We start from the raw sequence: 17,927 nt of genomic DNA on the forward strand, positions 1-17,927 counted from the left end.
AGGTAGTCCCAGTCCACCCTATCGAACGCCTTTTCGGCATCTGTGGAAACAAGTAGGGTGGGCTGGGAGCACCGACGAACGTATTGAATCAGGGATATGGTCCGGAGGGAGTTATCCCTGGCTTCCCTGCCAGGTATGAAGCCAGTCTGGTCTTTAGAGACCCAACCAGGTATTAAGGGAAGTAGCCGATTAGCCAGGACCTTGGAGTATAGCTTGACATCAACATTAAGTAGGTAAATTGGCCTATAACTACTACAAGCTGTGGGGTCCTTACCCGGTTTGGGTAATACTGTTATGTGGGCCGCAAGAGATTCCGGGAGCAAACATGAATTGCGAGAGATAGAGTTGGCGTAAGCTGTGAGGTGAGGGAGTAAAATGTCGCTAAACGTGCTGTAATAGCAGACAGTATATCCGTCGGGGCAGTATAAACAGAAGAAAAAACAGCGCCAATCTAAGTGCAGTATTGTTGAATCAAAGACATTTAATTTGTGAAGTTATGCACTCACACTCTACCAGAAAGTTTCAGGCACATCATGTATCTAGAGGGCATCGCAGGGCTCTCGAGGAGAAGCGGTAACTCGTTCGGCTGTATCTCTCGTCCGGTGGCGCCGGTGGTTCCCAGCGTCGCACGGCTTGGTGTAACAGCGTCAGGGAGGTCCGTTCGTCCGTTCGTTGTTACGTTGAGGGGCGCACTGCGATGACGTTTCGTTGTGGTTTACGTTGCACGCGTTCGGAGCATGCGTGCTCCTTCATCAGGCATCCGTCGGGGCCGGGAGCCTTTCCCGTTGGGGATGACTTCAGGGCTGCTTGGAATTCTTCCACCGTAAGGTCTTCTTCTAGGGCCTGAAGTGCGGACGTGGGTAACGTGGGCAAATTGGCCTCTTGTAAGTAAGCCTGTATGCGATTGCGTTTTTCCCCCAGTGTTAGCGAGGCCATTTCGCTCTGTACCTTATACAAATCCGCGTAATAATCGCTAAAAGCCGCAGCAATGTGGGGAGTGGCGTGTACTAAATTGCCATTGGGGAGTTTTATTTTGGGGATGAATGACCTGGTTTGTTTCGCCTTGAGGGATCTCGTCAGTTGCCTGCCGGGTTTATTTCCCCATTCATACAACGACTGAGCGAAGCGTCGGAATTTCCTGGCAGTGTCCATATCAAGGAGGGTTTTTAATTCTTCCCTCTTCAAAGTAAGAGCTTTTAAATGGGCCACGTGTAAGGTAAGTTTATGCTGCTTGTCTAATTCTGCAATTTGTCCGATGACCTGTTCGATTTGCCGGCCATGCTCCCTCTTCTTTCTAGCTCCCAGTTCAATGAGTCGTCCCCGCATGGTAGCCTTGTGAGCTTCCCATACAACAGAGGGGGAGGACCCGGGAGAAGTATTCTCGAGGAAATACTGTTTCATATGTGAGGCTAACTCAGCCACTTCAGCCTCGGTAGAGAGGAGAGAGTCGTTGAGCTTCCAATTATTGGAGCGTTGTACTAAGGAGGGCATGGCCATGCACATCAATACAGGCGCATGATCAGAAATAGTAGCTGTACCTATATGAGCGGACTGCAGGAGTTGGAGATGATGGTGATCTAAAAAGATATTATCAATGCGCGAGTATGATTGATGCGTTTTAGAAAAATGGGAGTAATCCCTATCTTTGGGGTGAAGTATGCGCCAGACGTCTATCAATTGTAGCTCGAAGAGCTTGCGTTTAAGTGCGGACAGTCTTTTAAATGGAATATGGGATCGGCCCTGGGAGGTGTCCATTATGGGATCAAGAGGTAGATTGATATCACCCCCTAGGATAGTTATACCAACAGCGAAGTGGGCTAATTTAGAGAGGATCTGAGAGAGGAAGGCAGGTTGATGCCGATTAGGGCAATACACGTTAGCCAAGGTGCAGCGCGTGTTGCCCAGATACCCCTTCAAAAAAAGATACCGACCATGATCGTCCGCCAACATTTCAACAAGGCGGAAGGGAACACTGCTGCTGAAACCTATGGCCACTCCTTTCGCCTTATTAGTATCAGACAGGCTGTAGTACCATTGGGGAAATTGGGGGGAGGTCAGCTTGACCGGTGTTGTATGTGTCAAGTGCGTCTCTTGAAGAAAGGCGATTGAGCATGCAGCCTTTTTCAATTCACGGGTAATTTGGTGCCTTTTTGCGGCAACATGAAGGCCCCTCACATTATATGAGGAGATTTTTATGGAAGCCATATCAGCAGAGTGTTACCCTTCAGCTTAAATTTCCACGCAAGCCACCCGGGGAAAAGTAATAGGGGGGAAAAGGAGACAGAGGGAAGAGAGAGAAATGAAAGTAGAGAAAACAGTCTGAGACATCGGAAAAACATTGCGGACATTAAACCAGTGGGAACAATTAGAAAGTCACGCAGTAAACTGCCATGAACCCTGAGGGGAGAGGGAGAGCAGGCGGCAATTCCGTCCTCAAACCAGGAGTCGGAATTCGTAAAATAAATGCCATCCGCTCCCCCCAGCCCCAAAAGGAGGGGGGGTAGGAGGTTTGCCGAGCGAGAGGCACATGGGAGCAACGTGCCCCGCCAGCGTTCAGCAAAGCGTTCTTGTAGAAAGAAAAAATAACCAAACAACAAAAAAACCCTAACACACAAATAACAATATGCAATGTAATAAGTAACAGCAACTGAAACCTTCGACTACATTTAAGAACCGGTGAACCGTGTCACGGCCCATGTGGACACATACTTGCAGGGAACTCCCTTCGGTCCGGGAGAAAAAAAAAAAAAGGGGGGAACACAACAGACCCCTGCAAGGTGGGGTACCCTAAGACCACTAAGGTTGCAAAATAGTCAAACTGCAAGTTATGGACCCTCTCTCAGCAAATAGGTAAGTTAGGTCTAATCAGGGGCCAGGAATGTCCAGCAGCATTGAACAAATGAACCGGATCGGGAAGTGCAAGCAGCAAATCAGGAGTTGCAGGAGCAAGTAAAAAGAATAATAAAAAAAAAACGACAACAAAAAAAAGGGAAAGGGAAGACCAAAGCGCTCACTTGGTGGCTACACTCAGCCATTCGTGTGAGTAGATCCTGGAAGGGACGTGCGCCGTTTTTTGGACGGGGTTCGCCGCCATTGGGCATCCGAAGTAGAGGAGAAATGGGGGATGTGGGCCTGCCAACCAGGGAGATCAACTTGTGGTAAATTGAGGTCCTTCAGGAACGTGGGTAGATCTTCTGGGAACCTTAAGGTGTGGGAGCGGCCGTTTTTGGTGGCAATTAGGCAGGCCGGGAACCCCCATCTGTAATTGATCCCATCAGCCCGAAGAAGATCCAGCAGGGGTTTAAGGGCTCTGCGACGGTCAAGCGTGTCTTTAGAGAGGTCCGGGAAGATGCTGATGGTGGCCCCATCAAAGTCTATGGTAGGTGTACTCCGCATTTTGAGCATTACAGCATTTTTGTCTGAGAAGTAGTGTAGGCGGCATATGACGTCCCGCGGTTGATCCGAGGAGAAATTGCGGGGGCGGAGGGCCTGGTGTACACGGTCAAACCGCAACGGCTCAGTAACCGGGTTGCCCAGGATCATGTTAAGGATGCCCCGGATCGACGGTTCAAGATCATTGTCACCAGTGGCTTCTGGGAGACCCCGCACTCGCAAATTATTCCTGCGGTTTCTGTTTTCGAGGTCTTCAAGCTTGTAGGATGAGGCCCTCTGGGCAAACGCCAGTTGTTTGACCGTCTCTTGCAACTCTGTAATAGCGGAGGCCTGCAAGTCCTGTCTGAGCTCCGTTTCCTCCACCCTATTCAGAAGGTGCGCCATGTCTGCTCTAACTCCGGTGATCTCCTTTTTTATAGATTTCTCTAGGCCATGGAACATCCCCGCCATCTCCTTCCTAAGACTGTTGACTAAGGTGGACATGTCGGAGCCCCCAGGGGACCCGGGGTCTTCCATAAGTTCGGAGCAGTAGGAGGAGGCTGGTGAGCTTTCTCGAACAGAGGCGGCGAGAGAGGGAGGGGAGAAAGAGCGTTTAGGGGTTCTGGCGCGGCCACCCCGTTCGTCCGACGTCGATTTCCCTGTGGCAAATAAGTGCTGTATTGATCCGGAGCCTGATTGGGTTAAAGTTGGCCCCTTTCCAGATCCTTTGTTAGTTGTGGAGCGAGGTCTAGGTTTCTTGGTTGGCATAATTGTGGCAATGAAGCTGAACGCTGGACGGGGCTCAAGGACGCTCACATTAAATAAGCATAGCATGCGAGGGTTGTAAGAGCCATTAGAGGTCGATGTGGGGGACTCTGACAGCAATGTGCAGTGGGCAGTGCAAAACAGAAGGAGGAGACCCCCCAGGCCACAGCCGTCCCCCGAGGCAGATGGAGCTCTGGCAGTCACAGTGGGTAGCTTCGTGCAAATCCTGATGACGTGCAGAGGGACCCGGGCCGTCTAGCATGGGGGAAAGGCCCTGATAAGGGACCCCGTGGGGAGCGCTGAGGGGTCCTAGAATCCTGCTGTGCGGGCCCCAGGCTTCAGCCTGCTACCCAGGCCTCTGAGGGTGTGAGATGGCTCCAAAGTGAAGTAGGGGAAAGGGCCGCAGGGTGGCGGCTGCTGTGTACAGTTCCTTCCCCCCAGAAGCTTATGGGGCAGCACAATAGATCCAAATATCACTCACCCCTGCGTCAGGCCCTCGGGCCTACTGAAGATGGCGGGCCGTTTCGACTGCGTCCGCAGCTCCGCTGCGCTATGGCCCTGGGTGCAGGAAGGCCCCCAATGCCCTCCGGAGTCCAGCGTGGGTCCTCGGGTCGTCAGGGGTTGATGATCGTCCCCCGTCAGTCGGCCGCGGCCTCCGGGATGGCGTCCGCGGCGAATTGGCCGCAAGATGGCGGCGGCGTGTAGGCCGCAAGATGGCCGCGGCAAGCCGCGATGTAGGCCCGAGCCGCGTATACCGATCCCCGCTCGGCACAACTAATGCCTCGGTCACCTCCCGCCGCTGCTCCGCCACCTCCTGGTGTTCGTGGTGGGCCAACGGAGTCGCTTGCGGCGGCGGATGGCACCCAATGGAGGACGGTGGAGCGGAGCTCTGTCTCCACACGTCTGCTCGGCTGTACGTCCGGCCACGCCCCCACCCTTGTCATATAGACCAATTTAATTTCTATGTGCGGATGTCAAGCTACTGGCAAGAGTTCTGGCTACTCGATTGAATAGGATAATGAACAGATTGATCCATATGGATCAACTGGGGTTCATTTCAGGGAGATCAACACATTTAGGCTGGATTCACATCTATGCATTTTTAGTGCTTTTTGCATTTTGCAGATTTGCACTATAGAACGTGTTCCATAGGAAACCATGGTAAATGGACTGTAGTGCAAATCTGCAAAATGCGAAAAGCACTAAAAATGCATAGATGTGAATCCAGTCTTCGAGAGCTTTTTTAAAATCTGCAGGTCCCAGTGAAGGAGGGAGGCTCACAAGCTATCCTTTCCCTCGATGCTGCCAAAGCATTTGACAGCGTCTACTCTAGTGGGACTATCTGTGGCAAGTTTTGGCAGAGTTTGGATGTGGACCTGTGTTTACTAGATGGGTGAAACTCCTGTATGGGACTCCTAAAGCAAGGCTGAGGATTAACAATGGGTTATCAGAGTATTATTTATTGGCCCAAGGGACAAGGCAGGGGTGCCCCTTGTCACCCCTGCTCTTTGCCCTGGCCATAGAACCATTAGCCTTAGCCATTAGGAGAAAAAGAGAAATAAAGGGCTTTTGTAGAGGAGCCAGAGGAAACAAAAAATATCACTATTTGCAGATGATATCCTCTTATTCCTGGGAAAGAAATGAAGAAATGTATATTCTCTGGATTGGTGATTAACTGGGAGAAATTTACCATGCTCCCGGTGGACTCACTACAAGGGGAAATACCAGATAACACTAGGCATATACAAGTGGTAGATAGTTTTAGATATATAGGAATAATAGTAACAGCAAATCCTAAGTCATATATTGAGAAAAATCTGGTTCCGCTAATAAAGACACTAAAAGAAAAATGTAAGACATGGTGTCGGCTACCGCTCTCAGCATTGTAGTCTGATTTAAATGGTGTGGATGCACCAAATATTATACATTTTGCAAAACTCACCAATATGGATTAGGTGAAGCTGGTAGAAAGTTGGATGTATTACTTAGGAAATTGGTGTGGAGAAGGAAACAGGCCAGGATGCACCTTTAGGTTTTACAGTTGCCAAAGAACAGGGGTGGATTGGCGGTGCCACACCCCTGGAGTTATTTTGTGGCAGACCAATTACAACATCTATGGGGGTGTGCAGTGGAAGGATGCACTGTATGCTATAGCGCATGAACATTGCTGGCCTGTACGCCACACTCCACATTAATTGAGGCACTAGAAGCAAGGACATTGACTGCCCTACAGTTCACCTAGTGTTGAAAGTATGGCAGACCGTAAAGTCCCTATATCAATACAGGGGTCCCACTGAGTAAATGCCAATATTGGATAACAAAAATCTGCCAGAGTTGAAGAAAATAGAGAACGCTAACTTTTGGAAACAAAGGGGAATAGTGAAATTGTCACAAATGTATAATGATAGGACATTGAAAATGTTTCAGGAGTTAAAGTGGGATTCCGCTCTTTTTTTTTTTTTTTTCTCACCTGTCTCACAGGTGGGCGAGTGCTACCTTCGATTGGCATCCACGTCCGGCGTTTATTTGACCCCCGGCGCGACGAATCTTTTCCTCAGGATGACTTATAAAAACCTGCTCTGGCGTTTTCCATTTTAACTGTGGGCGTCTGAAGCCCACAGGCATTTACTTCCTGGTATATGATGACGTCTGGCTCCCAGCATGCTCCGCTCCATCTTGCACATGCTCAGTGAGAGCAGTGTAATGGCAGATACAGCTGCCTGCCCACTTTAAAAATGGCAAATTCGTACACGCCCTCGTCACGTGACCGGCGTCCTAACGAAATCTCGCGAGATTTCGCAATTTCATTGTCCCCCATGGATTCTTGGGAAATATCTTACAAATTTCCCAGGGACCATTGCGAGGACGATAGCCACGCCTACTCCCACGGGAGGACAACCCGGAAGTCAGCTGAAACATCAGAAATAAAAGGTAAGTAAATAATATTTTTTTTTTTCAGGGTTCGTTTAGGTAAGTATGCTATCTGTTGATTTTAATAACATGTACTTTCATTTTTAGGTACCAAACCACTTTAAGATAAGAATTTGGAATCTCAAATAAGTGTTTTTACCAATACCTACAGATAAAACGTGTGCTAACGGCTCCATTTAAGACAACAAAGTTAGAGTGAAGTAGGGCCCCTTTCATAAAAATGGTAGTGAATACAAACCCAATTCCATGACTCCTCCCCAAACCTGGAGCAATTGGATATTCTTTGTATCATAAATGGCCCTGAATCTTAAACGTTAATATCCACATTTTACTCTTGCCTCGTGTGTCGTGTGTCCTGCAGCAGTGGCACAAGCATATCGGTTAAAAGACCGATGGACCGGGGACGTGGGGAAGATGGAGGACGATGAGTGGGAGGAGGTGCTGGATGCCTGCAAAAAAAGTGTCTCACAAGATCTTGGACCGCCTCACACAATTATATATTTTACACAGGTCTTACCTGACCCCCCTCACGCTTAGTCAAGTTCAGAGACAACTACAGCCCACTTTACCCCAGATGTGCAGGGTCTAATGGAACTTTTTTTCATATTTTATGGTCTTGTACAGTGATACCCCCTAACATTATGCCCAAAACAATGCTTACTAGGTGTGTTCCTAAACCCTGACTTCGACAAGTTTCACCATTTCTACAGGAAACATTGTTTATAGCCAGACTACTCATTGCTAGGACATGGCTTAGGGCGACGCCACCCACCAGTCAGGAATGGGTTGCTGCAATTAACGTTTTGCTACCCTACAAAAAAAGGAAATTTATGCTCAGAGGATGCCCTACAAAATATGGTTGAGAGAAGCCTCCACCTGTGATAAGCAGAATGAGAACTTCACTTGATTAGAATGAGGGTAGGGCAGATGCACTCTCCTCATATTACACCAATAAAATTAAGAGGCGGGAGATTGATGCTAACATGTATGTGTAACTGCACCAATGTTTAAGAATAATTTATATGTGGCCTTTCCACACGCCATCTGTATGGCTCAGTACCTGCACCACATTTTCATCACGATTACTGTTTTCCTGTAACCATGTATATTTTTCTAATAGAATGAATGTTGTTTGTAAAAATAAATATAGTGAATGCCTTCTCCTCCAAAGGAATAATATCAAAACTGTATACCAAGATACATTTAGCAGCAGTAGAAAAGGATCTGGTTCTTACCTGTAGGGTAAAATGGGAAGAAGATGTAGGGGAATTGACTGATGAACAATGGGACACAGTATTTTAAAATCAGTAGAATATCTTTGGTACTGGCACAAATAACTTTTGCGCAAACCAATCAATATACACTTATGTATTCTACATATTTTTGGTTAAAAAAAATTGCAATATCGGCCTACACTGAGGAAGAATTTTTTTTTTTTTTTGGGGGGGGATATTATAGCAAAAAGTAAAAAATATTGTTTTTTCAAAATTCTCACTCTTCTTTTGTTTATAGCGCAAAAAACAAAACAAAAACTAAAACGCAGAGTTGATCAAAGACAACAAAAAGAACGCTCTATTTGTGGGGAAAAAAGGGACATAAATTGTGTTTGGGTACAACGTCGCACGACCGCGTAATTGTCAGCTAAAGCGCCGCAATGCCGAATGGCAAAATATGCTCTAGTCAGGAAGGGGGTAAATCCTTCCGGGTTTGAAGTGGTTAAAGTAGAACTCTAGATACAACCTAGGCCAGTGATGGTGAACCTTGGCAACCCAGATGTTTTGGAACTACATTTCCCATGATGCTCATGCACGCTGCAGTGTAGTGGAGCATCATGGGAAATGTAGTTCCAAAACATCTGGTGTGCCAAGGTTCGCCATCACTGACCTAGGCTATATGTGTTGGGATATATGGAACATCAAACAGCCTGCCCCGATGCAAACAGCAATAAAAAGATGCCTCTACCAGGATAGAAAATTGCCAAGAGGTGGTTGTCACCCTTCCCCCCTACCCACAAAGAGTTGAAGAGAGAGATTAACAACACTATAATAAAGGAAAATTCAGCATATGTAATGAGGGGGTTATGTATAAATTTGTGAAAATACGGAAATTGAGGTATGACATAAATAGATAGGGAAGGAGAATCATTTTTTTCTAGGAATATTGGAGTAGAAATGTATAAAAAAAAAATAAAAAAAAAGTATTGTTTTTACCGATATGAGAGACAGAAACCTTGAAACAGTTATTGCCCTTTACTTGTCAATCAGACGTTAAACTATCTAGGAATTTATATTACATCTAATCTTACTAGTTTATTTCAACATAACTATCTCCCCTTGCTTAATAACATTAAATTAGATCTATATACAGTGCCTTGCGAAAGTATTCGGCCCCCTTGAACTTTTCAACCTTTTGCCACATTTCAGGCTTCAAGCATAAAGATATAAAATTTTTATTTTTTGTGAAGAATCACCAACAAGTGGTACACAATTGTGAAGTGGAACGAAATCTATTGGATTTTTGAAACTTTTTTAACTAATAAAAAAATGAAAAGTGGGGCATGCAAAATTATTCGGCCCCCTTGCGTTAATACTTTGTAGAGCCACCTTTTGCTGCGATTACAGCTGCAAGTCGCTTGGGGTATGTCTCTATCAGTTTTGCACATCGAGAGACTGAAATTCTTGCCCATTCTTCCTTGCAAAACAGCTCGAGCTCAGTGAGGTTGGATGGAGAGCGTTTGTGAACAGCAGTTTTCAGCTCTTTCCACAGATTCTCGATTGGATTCAGGTCTGGACTTTGACTTGGCCATTCTAACACCTGTATACGTTTATTTGTGAACCATTCCTTTGTAGATTTTGCTGTATGTTTGGGATCATTGTCTTGTTAGAAGATAAATCTCCGTCCCAGTTTCAGGTCTTTTGCAGACTCCAACAGGTTTTCATCCAGAATGGTCCTGTATTTGGCTGCATCCATCTTCCCCTCAATTTTAACCATCTTCCCTGTCCCTGCTGAAGAAAAGCAGGCCCAAACCATGATGCTGCCACCACCGTGTTTGACAGTGGGGATGGTGTGTTGAGGGTGATGAGCTGTGTTGCTTTTACGCCAAACATATCGTTTTGCATTGTGGGCAAAAAGTTCAATTTTGGTTTCATCTGACCAGAGCACCTTCTTCCACATGTTTGGTGTCTCCCAGGTGGCTTGTGGCAAACTTTAGACAAGACTTTTTATGGATATCTTTGAGAAATGGCTTTCTTCTTGCCACTCTTCCATAAAGGCCAGATTTGTGCAGTGTACGACTGATTGTTGTCCTATGGACAGACTCTCCCACCTCAGTAGTAGTTCTCTGCAGTTCATCCAGAGTGATCATGGGCCTCTTGGCTTCATCTCTGATCAGTCTTCTCCTTGCCTGAGCTGAAAGTTTAGAGGGACGGCCAGGTCTTGGTAGATTTGCAGTGGTCTGATACTACTTCCATTTCAAAATGATTGCTTGCACAGTGCTCCTTGGGATGTTTAAAGCTTGGGAAATATTTCTGTATCCAAATCCGGCTTTTAAACTTCTCCACAACAGTATTACGGACCTGCCTGGTGTGTTCCTTGGTCTTCATGATGCTTTCTGCGCTTTCAACAGAACCCTGAGACTATCACAGAGCAGGTGCATTTATACAGAGACTCGATTACACACAGGTGGATTCTATATCACCATCAGTCATTTAGGACATTTGATCATTCAGAGATCCTCGCTGAACTTCTGGAGTGAGTTTGCTGCACTGAAAGTAAAGGGGCCGAATAATTTTGCACACACCACTTTCAGTTTTTTTTTTGCTAAAAAAGTTTAAAATATCCAATAGATTTCGTTCCACTTCACAATTGTGTGCCACTTGTTAGCGATTCTTCACAAAAAATTTAAATTTTATATCTTTATGTTTGAAGCCTGAAATGTGGCAAAAGGTTGAAAAGTTCAAGGGGGCCGAATACTTTCGCAAGGCACTGTAAATGGTTGTCCCTTTGCCATTCGTGGTTAGGGAAGATCAATGTCATAAAGATGAATGTTCTTTCTTGAGTTTTATATATCTTTTTTCAGGCGTTACCTCTAGGAGTCCACCCAGGACTTTGATGCTTCAATCTATTATTGCACACTTTCTCTGTAAGTGACAGTGCACTAGAATATCATTCAATATTTTATATCACCCTAAAAGGAGGAGGGGCTGGCCTTAACACATTTTAAACTATATTATCAAGCAATAATGACATGTATGACAGAATGGAAATATGGTAAAGAGACTAAAACTTTGGGTTGAACTAGAAATGTGATTGGCAGATATCAATCTTGTGATAGTACCCTGGATTAACGAGGGGGCTGGCATCTGCAACATCCCCACTGACTATATATGTTGGCATTATGGGATTCCTTGCATACTCCATATTTCTGGGAATATAACTCCCCAATAATGCCTCTGTTGGCACATAAATATTTTATGCCAGGAGCCCTAGATAGAGGTTTTTGTCTTGGTTCCACAAGTCTATACTGCTTCTACATAATGCGATGGAGGATTTAAAGATTAAACCATTAAGGTCTTTATGTGGGGAAGCCCAACCAATCTTTTTTGGATCAGTGGAGATATATGCAGCTATCCCATTTCATCCGGAGCCTTCAGCAACATATTTGCTCTTTAACCGCTTGCCGACCAGCCATCATTATACTGCAGCAGGTCGGCACATTTCCACGAACAGTTACCGTATTTATCGGCGTATAACACGCACCCCAAGTTTAGGAGGGAAGTTTAAGGAAAAAAAAAACCTTACATTTAAATGCCCATCAATGCAGCCTTGTCTGTGTAATTTTGAGCTTTTATTTTTAAAAATGGCGCCGCTGCGATGTCCTGTGTATTTCGGCGGCGCTTGGTAGTTCTCGCCCGCCTTCGGCCCTTCCCGTCGGTTTTCGGCTGCCACAAAGGGCCGAAGGCTCCAAAATGGCAGGGGACCGGCGTATAACACACACCCGCGATTTTCCCGATTTTAAGGGGGAAAAAAAGTGCGTGTTATACGCCAATAAATACGGTACATATAGCTGTATGTCGGCCCTTTAAGCTGGGATAGCAGGTGCACGCCTGCTGCACTGCAGGGGTGCTGATGTGCGTGACCGCCAGCCACGAGAGCCAGAACAGGGACACGTGTGTCTGTGTAAACAAACAAATCCCTTTTCTGCGAGGAGCGACAGATCATGTGTTCCTACTAGCTAGGAAGAACGATCTGTCATCTCCTCTAGTCAGTCCCATCCCCCTACAGTTAGAACACACACACACACACACACGAGGGAACACAGTTAACCCCACTTCCCTGCCAGTGACATTTACACAGCAATCAGGGCATTTCTACAGCACTGATCACTAAATGTCAATAGTCCCAAAAATGTGTCAAAAGTATTCGATTTGTCCTTCATGTTGCAGTCACAATAAAAATCACTGATCACCGCCATTACTAGCTATAAAATAAAAAAAAGAAACAAGCCATACATCTTTCCCCTATTTGCTTAGGCACTATAACTTTTTGCACAAAACAATAAATGCTTATTGAGATTTTTATTACCAAAACCATGTAGAATACATATTGGCCTAAACTGAGAAAAAGTAGCAAATAATGTTTTTTCAAAATGGCGCTTTTTTTGCTTATGGCGCAAAAAATAAAAACCGCAGAGGATCAAATACCACCAAAAGAAATATATTTGTGGGAAGAAAAGGACGTCAATTTTGTTTGGGTACAGCATCGCCCAACTGCGCAATTGTCAGTTAAAGTGACGCAGTGCCGTATCGCAAAAAATGGCCTGGTCATTGAGCAGCCAAATCTTCCGGGGCTGAAGTGGTTAAATAAGTTAGCCCCGGAAGAATTTGCCCCCTTACTGACCAGGTCATTTTTGCAATACGGTACTGCGCTATCTTAGCCGACAATTGCGTGGGCGTGCAACGCTGTACCTAAATAAAAATGTTTCATTTTTTTCCCCCCACAAATAGAACTTTTTGGTGGTATTTGATCACCTGTGCGGGTTTTTATTTTTTGCACTATAAATATATATTACACACATATACACACACACACACACACACACACGTATATGGGCTGTTACTGATTAAAATTTTCATGCTCGATCAATTTAATCAACTCATTTTGATTAATTATAAACGCACATACAGATCCAACTACTTTTAGCTGATCTCCTTGCATTGCAACCCTGCATTAGTCAGTGGTAAATTTGGTATACACTATATACAATTACCCGACACTAGTTAGTTTCCACAATCCATGACTTAACTTCACAGTTCACACAAATACGTTTTAAATTCAAACTGTAGCACGGACTTAAGCAATTATTTTTTTCCCATAGTAGGGTGACAATCCCTCCACCTCCGGTCTAACTAATCACTCTCACCTCATGGCATGGACCCCTATGCAAACAGGTGGTCATGCAAGCTGGTATAAAAAGGGTTAACACGGACCATAAACTTCTCTCAAGTCTCCTTAGATCCCAGCAACGACGCCAGGTAAGCGGTAGAAAGAAAAGATCTAAGTGCTCACCGCTTACGTATAAGATTTAATTTGTGTGTTCAAACACAAACTACTCACAAAGGTGATAAAAACACAGCATGTAAAGCCAACAATCGTGTTAGTTCCATAGGGCAGCAGCAGGCGACGTCATACGTAGCTCCTCACCCGTAACGTTCAATCAGAACTTCGATGTCACCGGACTCCCCCTGTCCCCCCCCCCTTTTCCTAGCAGACGAAGGCACTTGGGGAAAGGGGGGGGGGGAGGAGGAGTCCAGTGAAGTCGATGTCCGTGACGTCAACAGATCTCAGATGGAACTCCCTGAAGCCGGAGAGGCGAGTACCGATCATAAGAATTTTCAAAAAAATTTAATCGAGGAATCAATCTTTAATTTCCACAGCACACACACACTTTTTTTATAAAAAAAAAAAAAAAAAGTGTATAATATATATATATCCACCTCAATACAGGACACTTAAACCCCCTTCCTTCCCAGACCAATTTTCAGCTTTTAGTGCTCTCTCACTTTGAATGACAATTACTCAGTCATGCTACACTGTAACCAAATGAATTTTTTATCATTTTGTTCACACAAATAGAGCTTTCTTTTGGTGGTATTTATTCACCAAAAAAATTACTACACACATCAAATCCCGCCACCTAGTGTGTAAACACTGCGCCAGCACCCTACCTCCCCCCAGCTGCCACTTGTTTATATATTATTCAAATATTTAGAAGGTGAATAAATCCTCACACTTACACCGTGTTAAATCACTATCCCCTTGTGGCGCTAAATGGAAAAGATTAATCCCCCAGTAAAAACTCCAAAAATATATAATGGGAGTATACAGAGTGGATTCTTCAATCCCTATTCAATACAGCTCAAATAAATAATGTATGAAAAATCAGCAAATCAGATCAATAAATAAAATATCAAGTAAACTTAATCACTCAATTAAAAGTGCAAAAAACTAAATAAATATTTTCATATCCATTTAAAATATGTGCATGTCCCTCAAAAGAAACAATATATTTCAAACAAATATGCGAACAGTGTATACCCAACTTCACATGTGTTTATAACATACAGCAAAAACAGGTTAATTTAAAGTGAAAAAAATAAAAAAATGAAAAAAAAAACATTTTCTTAGCATATAAATAAGAAAGTCCTCAATAGAAGTGTCCCAAAGTAGAACGACAGGTGGTGATAAATAAAAAAATTAGCACGCCCTTTTCATATGTGCTTTCTTATCAGTGTCCCCAAACGATGAAAACTCCTTCACCACACCACTAGTGACCCCCTATGGATGGAGCACTCACCAAATGGATTGCCTAGTACTCTCGCACCAGGCTCAACAGGCGTTTCAAATAGCTTAATTAGGAATCACAGATGTCCAGCACACAATATCCAGAGAGTGTTACTTCCTTTTTGCAGATTCAAATAGGATTATCTCCCCAAGTTCCTCAAAAAGAAAAACAGAGGCTTCCCATGGTGTAATACTATAAAACCACTTTAATAGCACACTTAAAAGCCACTTGGTAATGCACTCACATGTAAAAAGCTTATAAAAAGCACTTCAAAGTCACTGCAATAATTCACATCAGCAAAACTTCACTCAAAGGCATTGGTGGTTACAGTGGATACTGGTCACAGTTAGCAGTGTCAGTGATATCTCTCACCCCTCCTTCAGCTGTATGGTACCCTACAGCCAGACTCTCAATGACACTCTCTCTCCAATCCTGTTCCTCGTGTAAGAGGCACACACACTTCAGCCTTGTTTGCAGAGTTTGATACAATCAATGGTTGCCAGATAGCCACGCCCCCGACATGTTTCGTCACTGGGACTTATTCATGGGATTGGCTATCTGGATCTCAATAGCTCCTTTTATTCTAATGGCAACCATCCCTAAATGAGATTCACACCTGCTCTTCAAAAGGTGACTCCCAGTACTCTCCTCCCACCAATCTGAATACTCGGATCCACCCACCTCTCCATCAGAGTCCTCCTCCAATGCCCAGAGCCAATCCGGCTGCACCATACCCGAGGGGCCATGAGCCAGCAGCTGCAGCAAATTCCAGCTCACATGCATCCGGTGGCGTCTGCACAAGTACTAATCTCCTCCCCCCTTGCAGTGCTTCAAAACCCCTCACAAGGTGTCCCCACCCCTACTCCGATAATTCACCCCGCCCCCCACTACACAACCCGGTGTACCAAACAACTAGTAAGCCCGCGCGTGCGCAAATGCTAACCCCCTCCTCACCATCCCCAAGCGACGTCAGCACGCACGCCCTAGCTCAACGTTCCACCCACCACGGGGGCTCTCATCATTAGATCCGATCGTGCCACCACTGCGCATGCGTCGACACTTCACTCGCGCATGCGCAGATACCGTCCACCTCCCAGATCACCAACTGACGTCAGCTCACAACTTCCAGCCCCTCGCTCCACCCACCACAAGGGCTTTCTACATCAGGGACAGTCGTGCCCCCACTGCGCAAGCGTCAATTACTCCCTTTCTCAACCACGGAGTGAAACAGGGTATCGATACCGCCCGTCCTCCCAACCCTTCGGATTTCTCCTCAGACGTCCGAGAACCTCCTCCTGTGTCACCGCGCACGCGCACCTCGGATGTCAATCCGACAGCAGTATCTCACACATCAGGGAGCTAGTATCACCTCCAATTCCCTGTCACACACAATTCACAGATGTCCACTCGAATCAAGGGAGGGGGATGGCGGTGCCACCATTCCAATCAGTCATCCTTCATATAGTACAGCTGTAAGGTACCTACCATCCCCATATAGGTGGCTATACCAACCCATATACTGACCCTCCTCCCAATACTTCACCAAGTGTTGTAATAGGGGTGAAAAAAAGGGGATGTTAGTAGTTATAACATAACTCTCATCTCCCCATCCCCATTAGGATGCCTACAGTATCTCTATGTCGCCATTGCCTTAGAGTTCACATAATACATGTCCCATCATTTATATCATGCAATCATAAATGCAAATGACAATAAGTTAATATGCATCACATCTTTCTAAAAGCAAAAATTAAAAATTAAAAAGATTAAATTAGATAATTATCTATATTTGCAGTTGATTACAAAAGTTATCACCATATGTACCCCCATCAATCTGGTGTATGAACACCTATGTGCACCTAACCACTCCATAAATCTTGATCTAAGAGTACATATGGTTAGCATTATTCGCCTATCCGCATAATATAGATTAAAATTATCAATCTCAATGGATATCACTATTGGTCATTCTTCATCAAACCCATTGGGCCTATTGGGCATATAATCCAAACGTTTCTATAAATGGTTTCCTATAGCCCACTTGTACTTAATAAATTACTCCAGACGTTTCTATAAATTGTTTCCTATAACCCACATGATCTTACAATCATTGGTGGGTTCAATTCCCCAAAGAACTATAACCCTACTAAATCAGAGAGGTCAATTCAAATGACAAAGCGAAAACGCAAAAAAAAAAAAGGAATCACTACTTTCCTATCCTCACACTGCAGTATTATGAGTTATTGATAAAGCAATTCACATCTAATTCGATGTTCATACCCCTCGGCGCCAAGCTCTTCATCAGAAAGATCCATTTGGTTTCTCTCTGCGAGAGTTCCCTCACCCGATTCGAGCCCCTCCATGAGGGGTGTACGTGATCTATACCGCAGAATTGTAGAAGGCTAGGATCTTGATGGTGATGTTCTTTAAAGTGTAAGGATACGCTATGGTCTTGGTACCCCTTGCGAATGTTAGCTAAATGTTTGGAGATGCGAACTCTCAATAACCTCTTGGTACGACCCACATAGTATAACTTACAGGGACACCATAATAAGTATACCACATATGGGATATTACATGTCATAAATTCCCCTATGTGGAAGGTTTCGCCCACTCCATTAGTTACCACAGTGGTCCCCCTACTCAGATTCTTCACGGTTTTACAGCAAATACATCTCCTACATGAGAAGAATCCCTTCAATTCATTTGATATTGTCTGTCTGATCGGGGGATCAATTATTTTTTTAACGATTTTATCCCCTATGCTCGGGGCCTTTCTGTAAATAAACTTGGGATAGTCTGGAAGGCACAAGCCCAAATGTTTATCTCTCCCAAGAATATACCAGTGTTTGGCAAAGATTTATTCAATTTCCTTATACTGATGATGGAATCCCGATAAAAACTTAAACTGATGCTGTGTGTCCCCCTCCTTCTTACGTGGCTCAAGGCAAACTTCCCTAGGTGTATTGGCCACCTCTTTAATGGTCATATCCAGAATGGTTGCACTATATTCTTT

Source organism: Lithobates pipiens, unplaced genomic scaffold, assembly GCF_037356315.1.
Source record: "Lithobates pipiens isolate NorthernLeopardFrog02 unplaced genomic scaffold, aLitPip1_a1.2 Scaffold_13, whole genome shotgun sequence".
NCBI classification, from domain to species: Eukaryota; Metazoa; Chordata; class Amphibia; order Anura; family Ranidae; genus Lithobates; species Lithobates pipiens.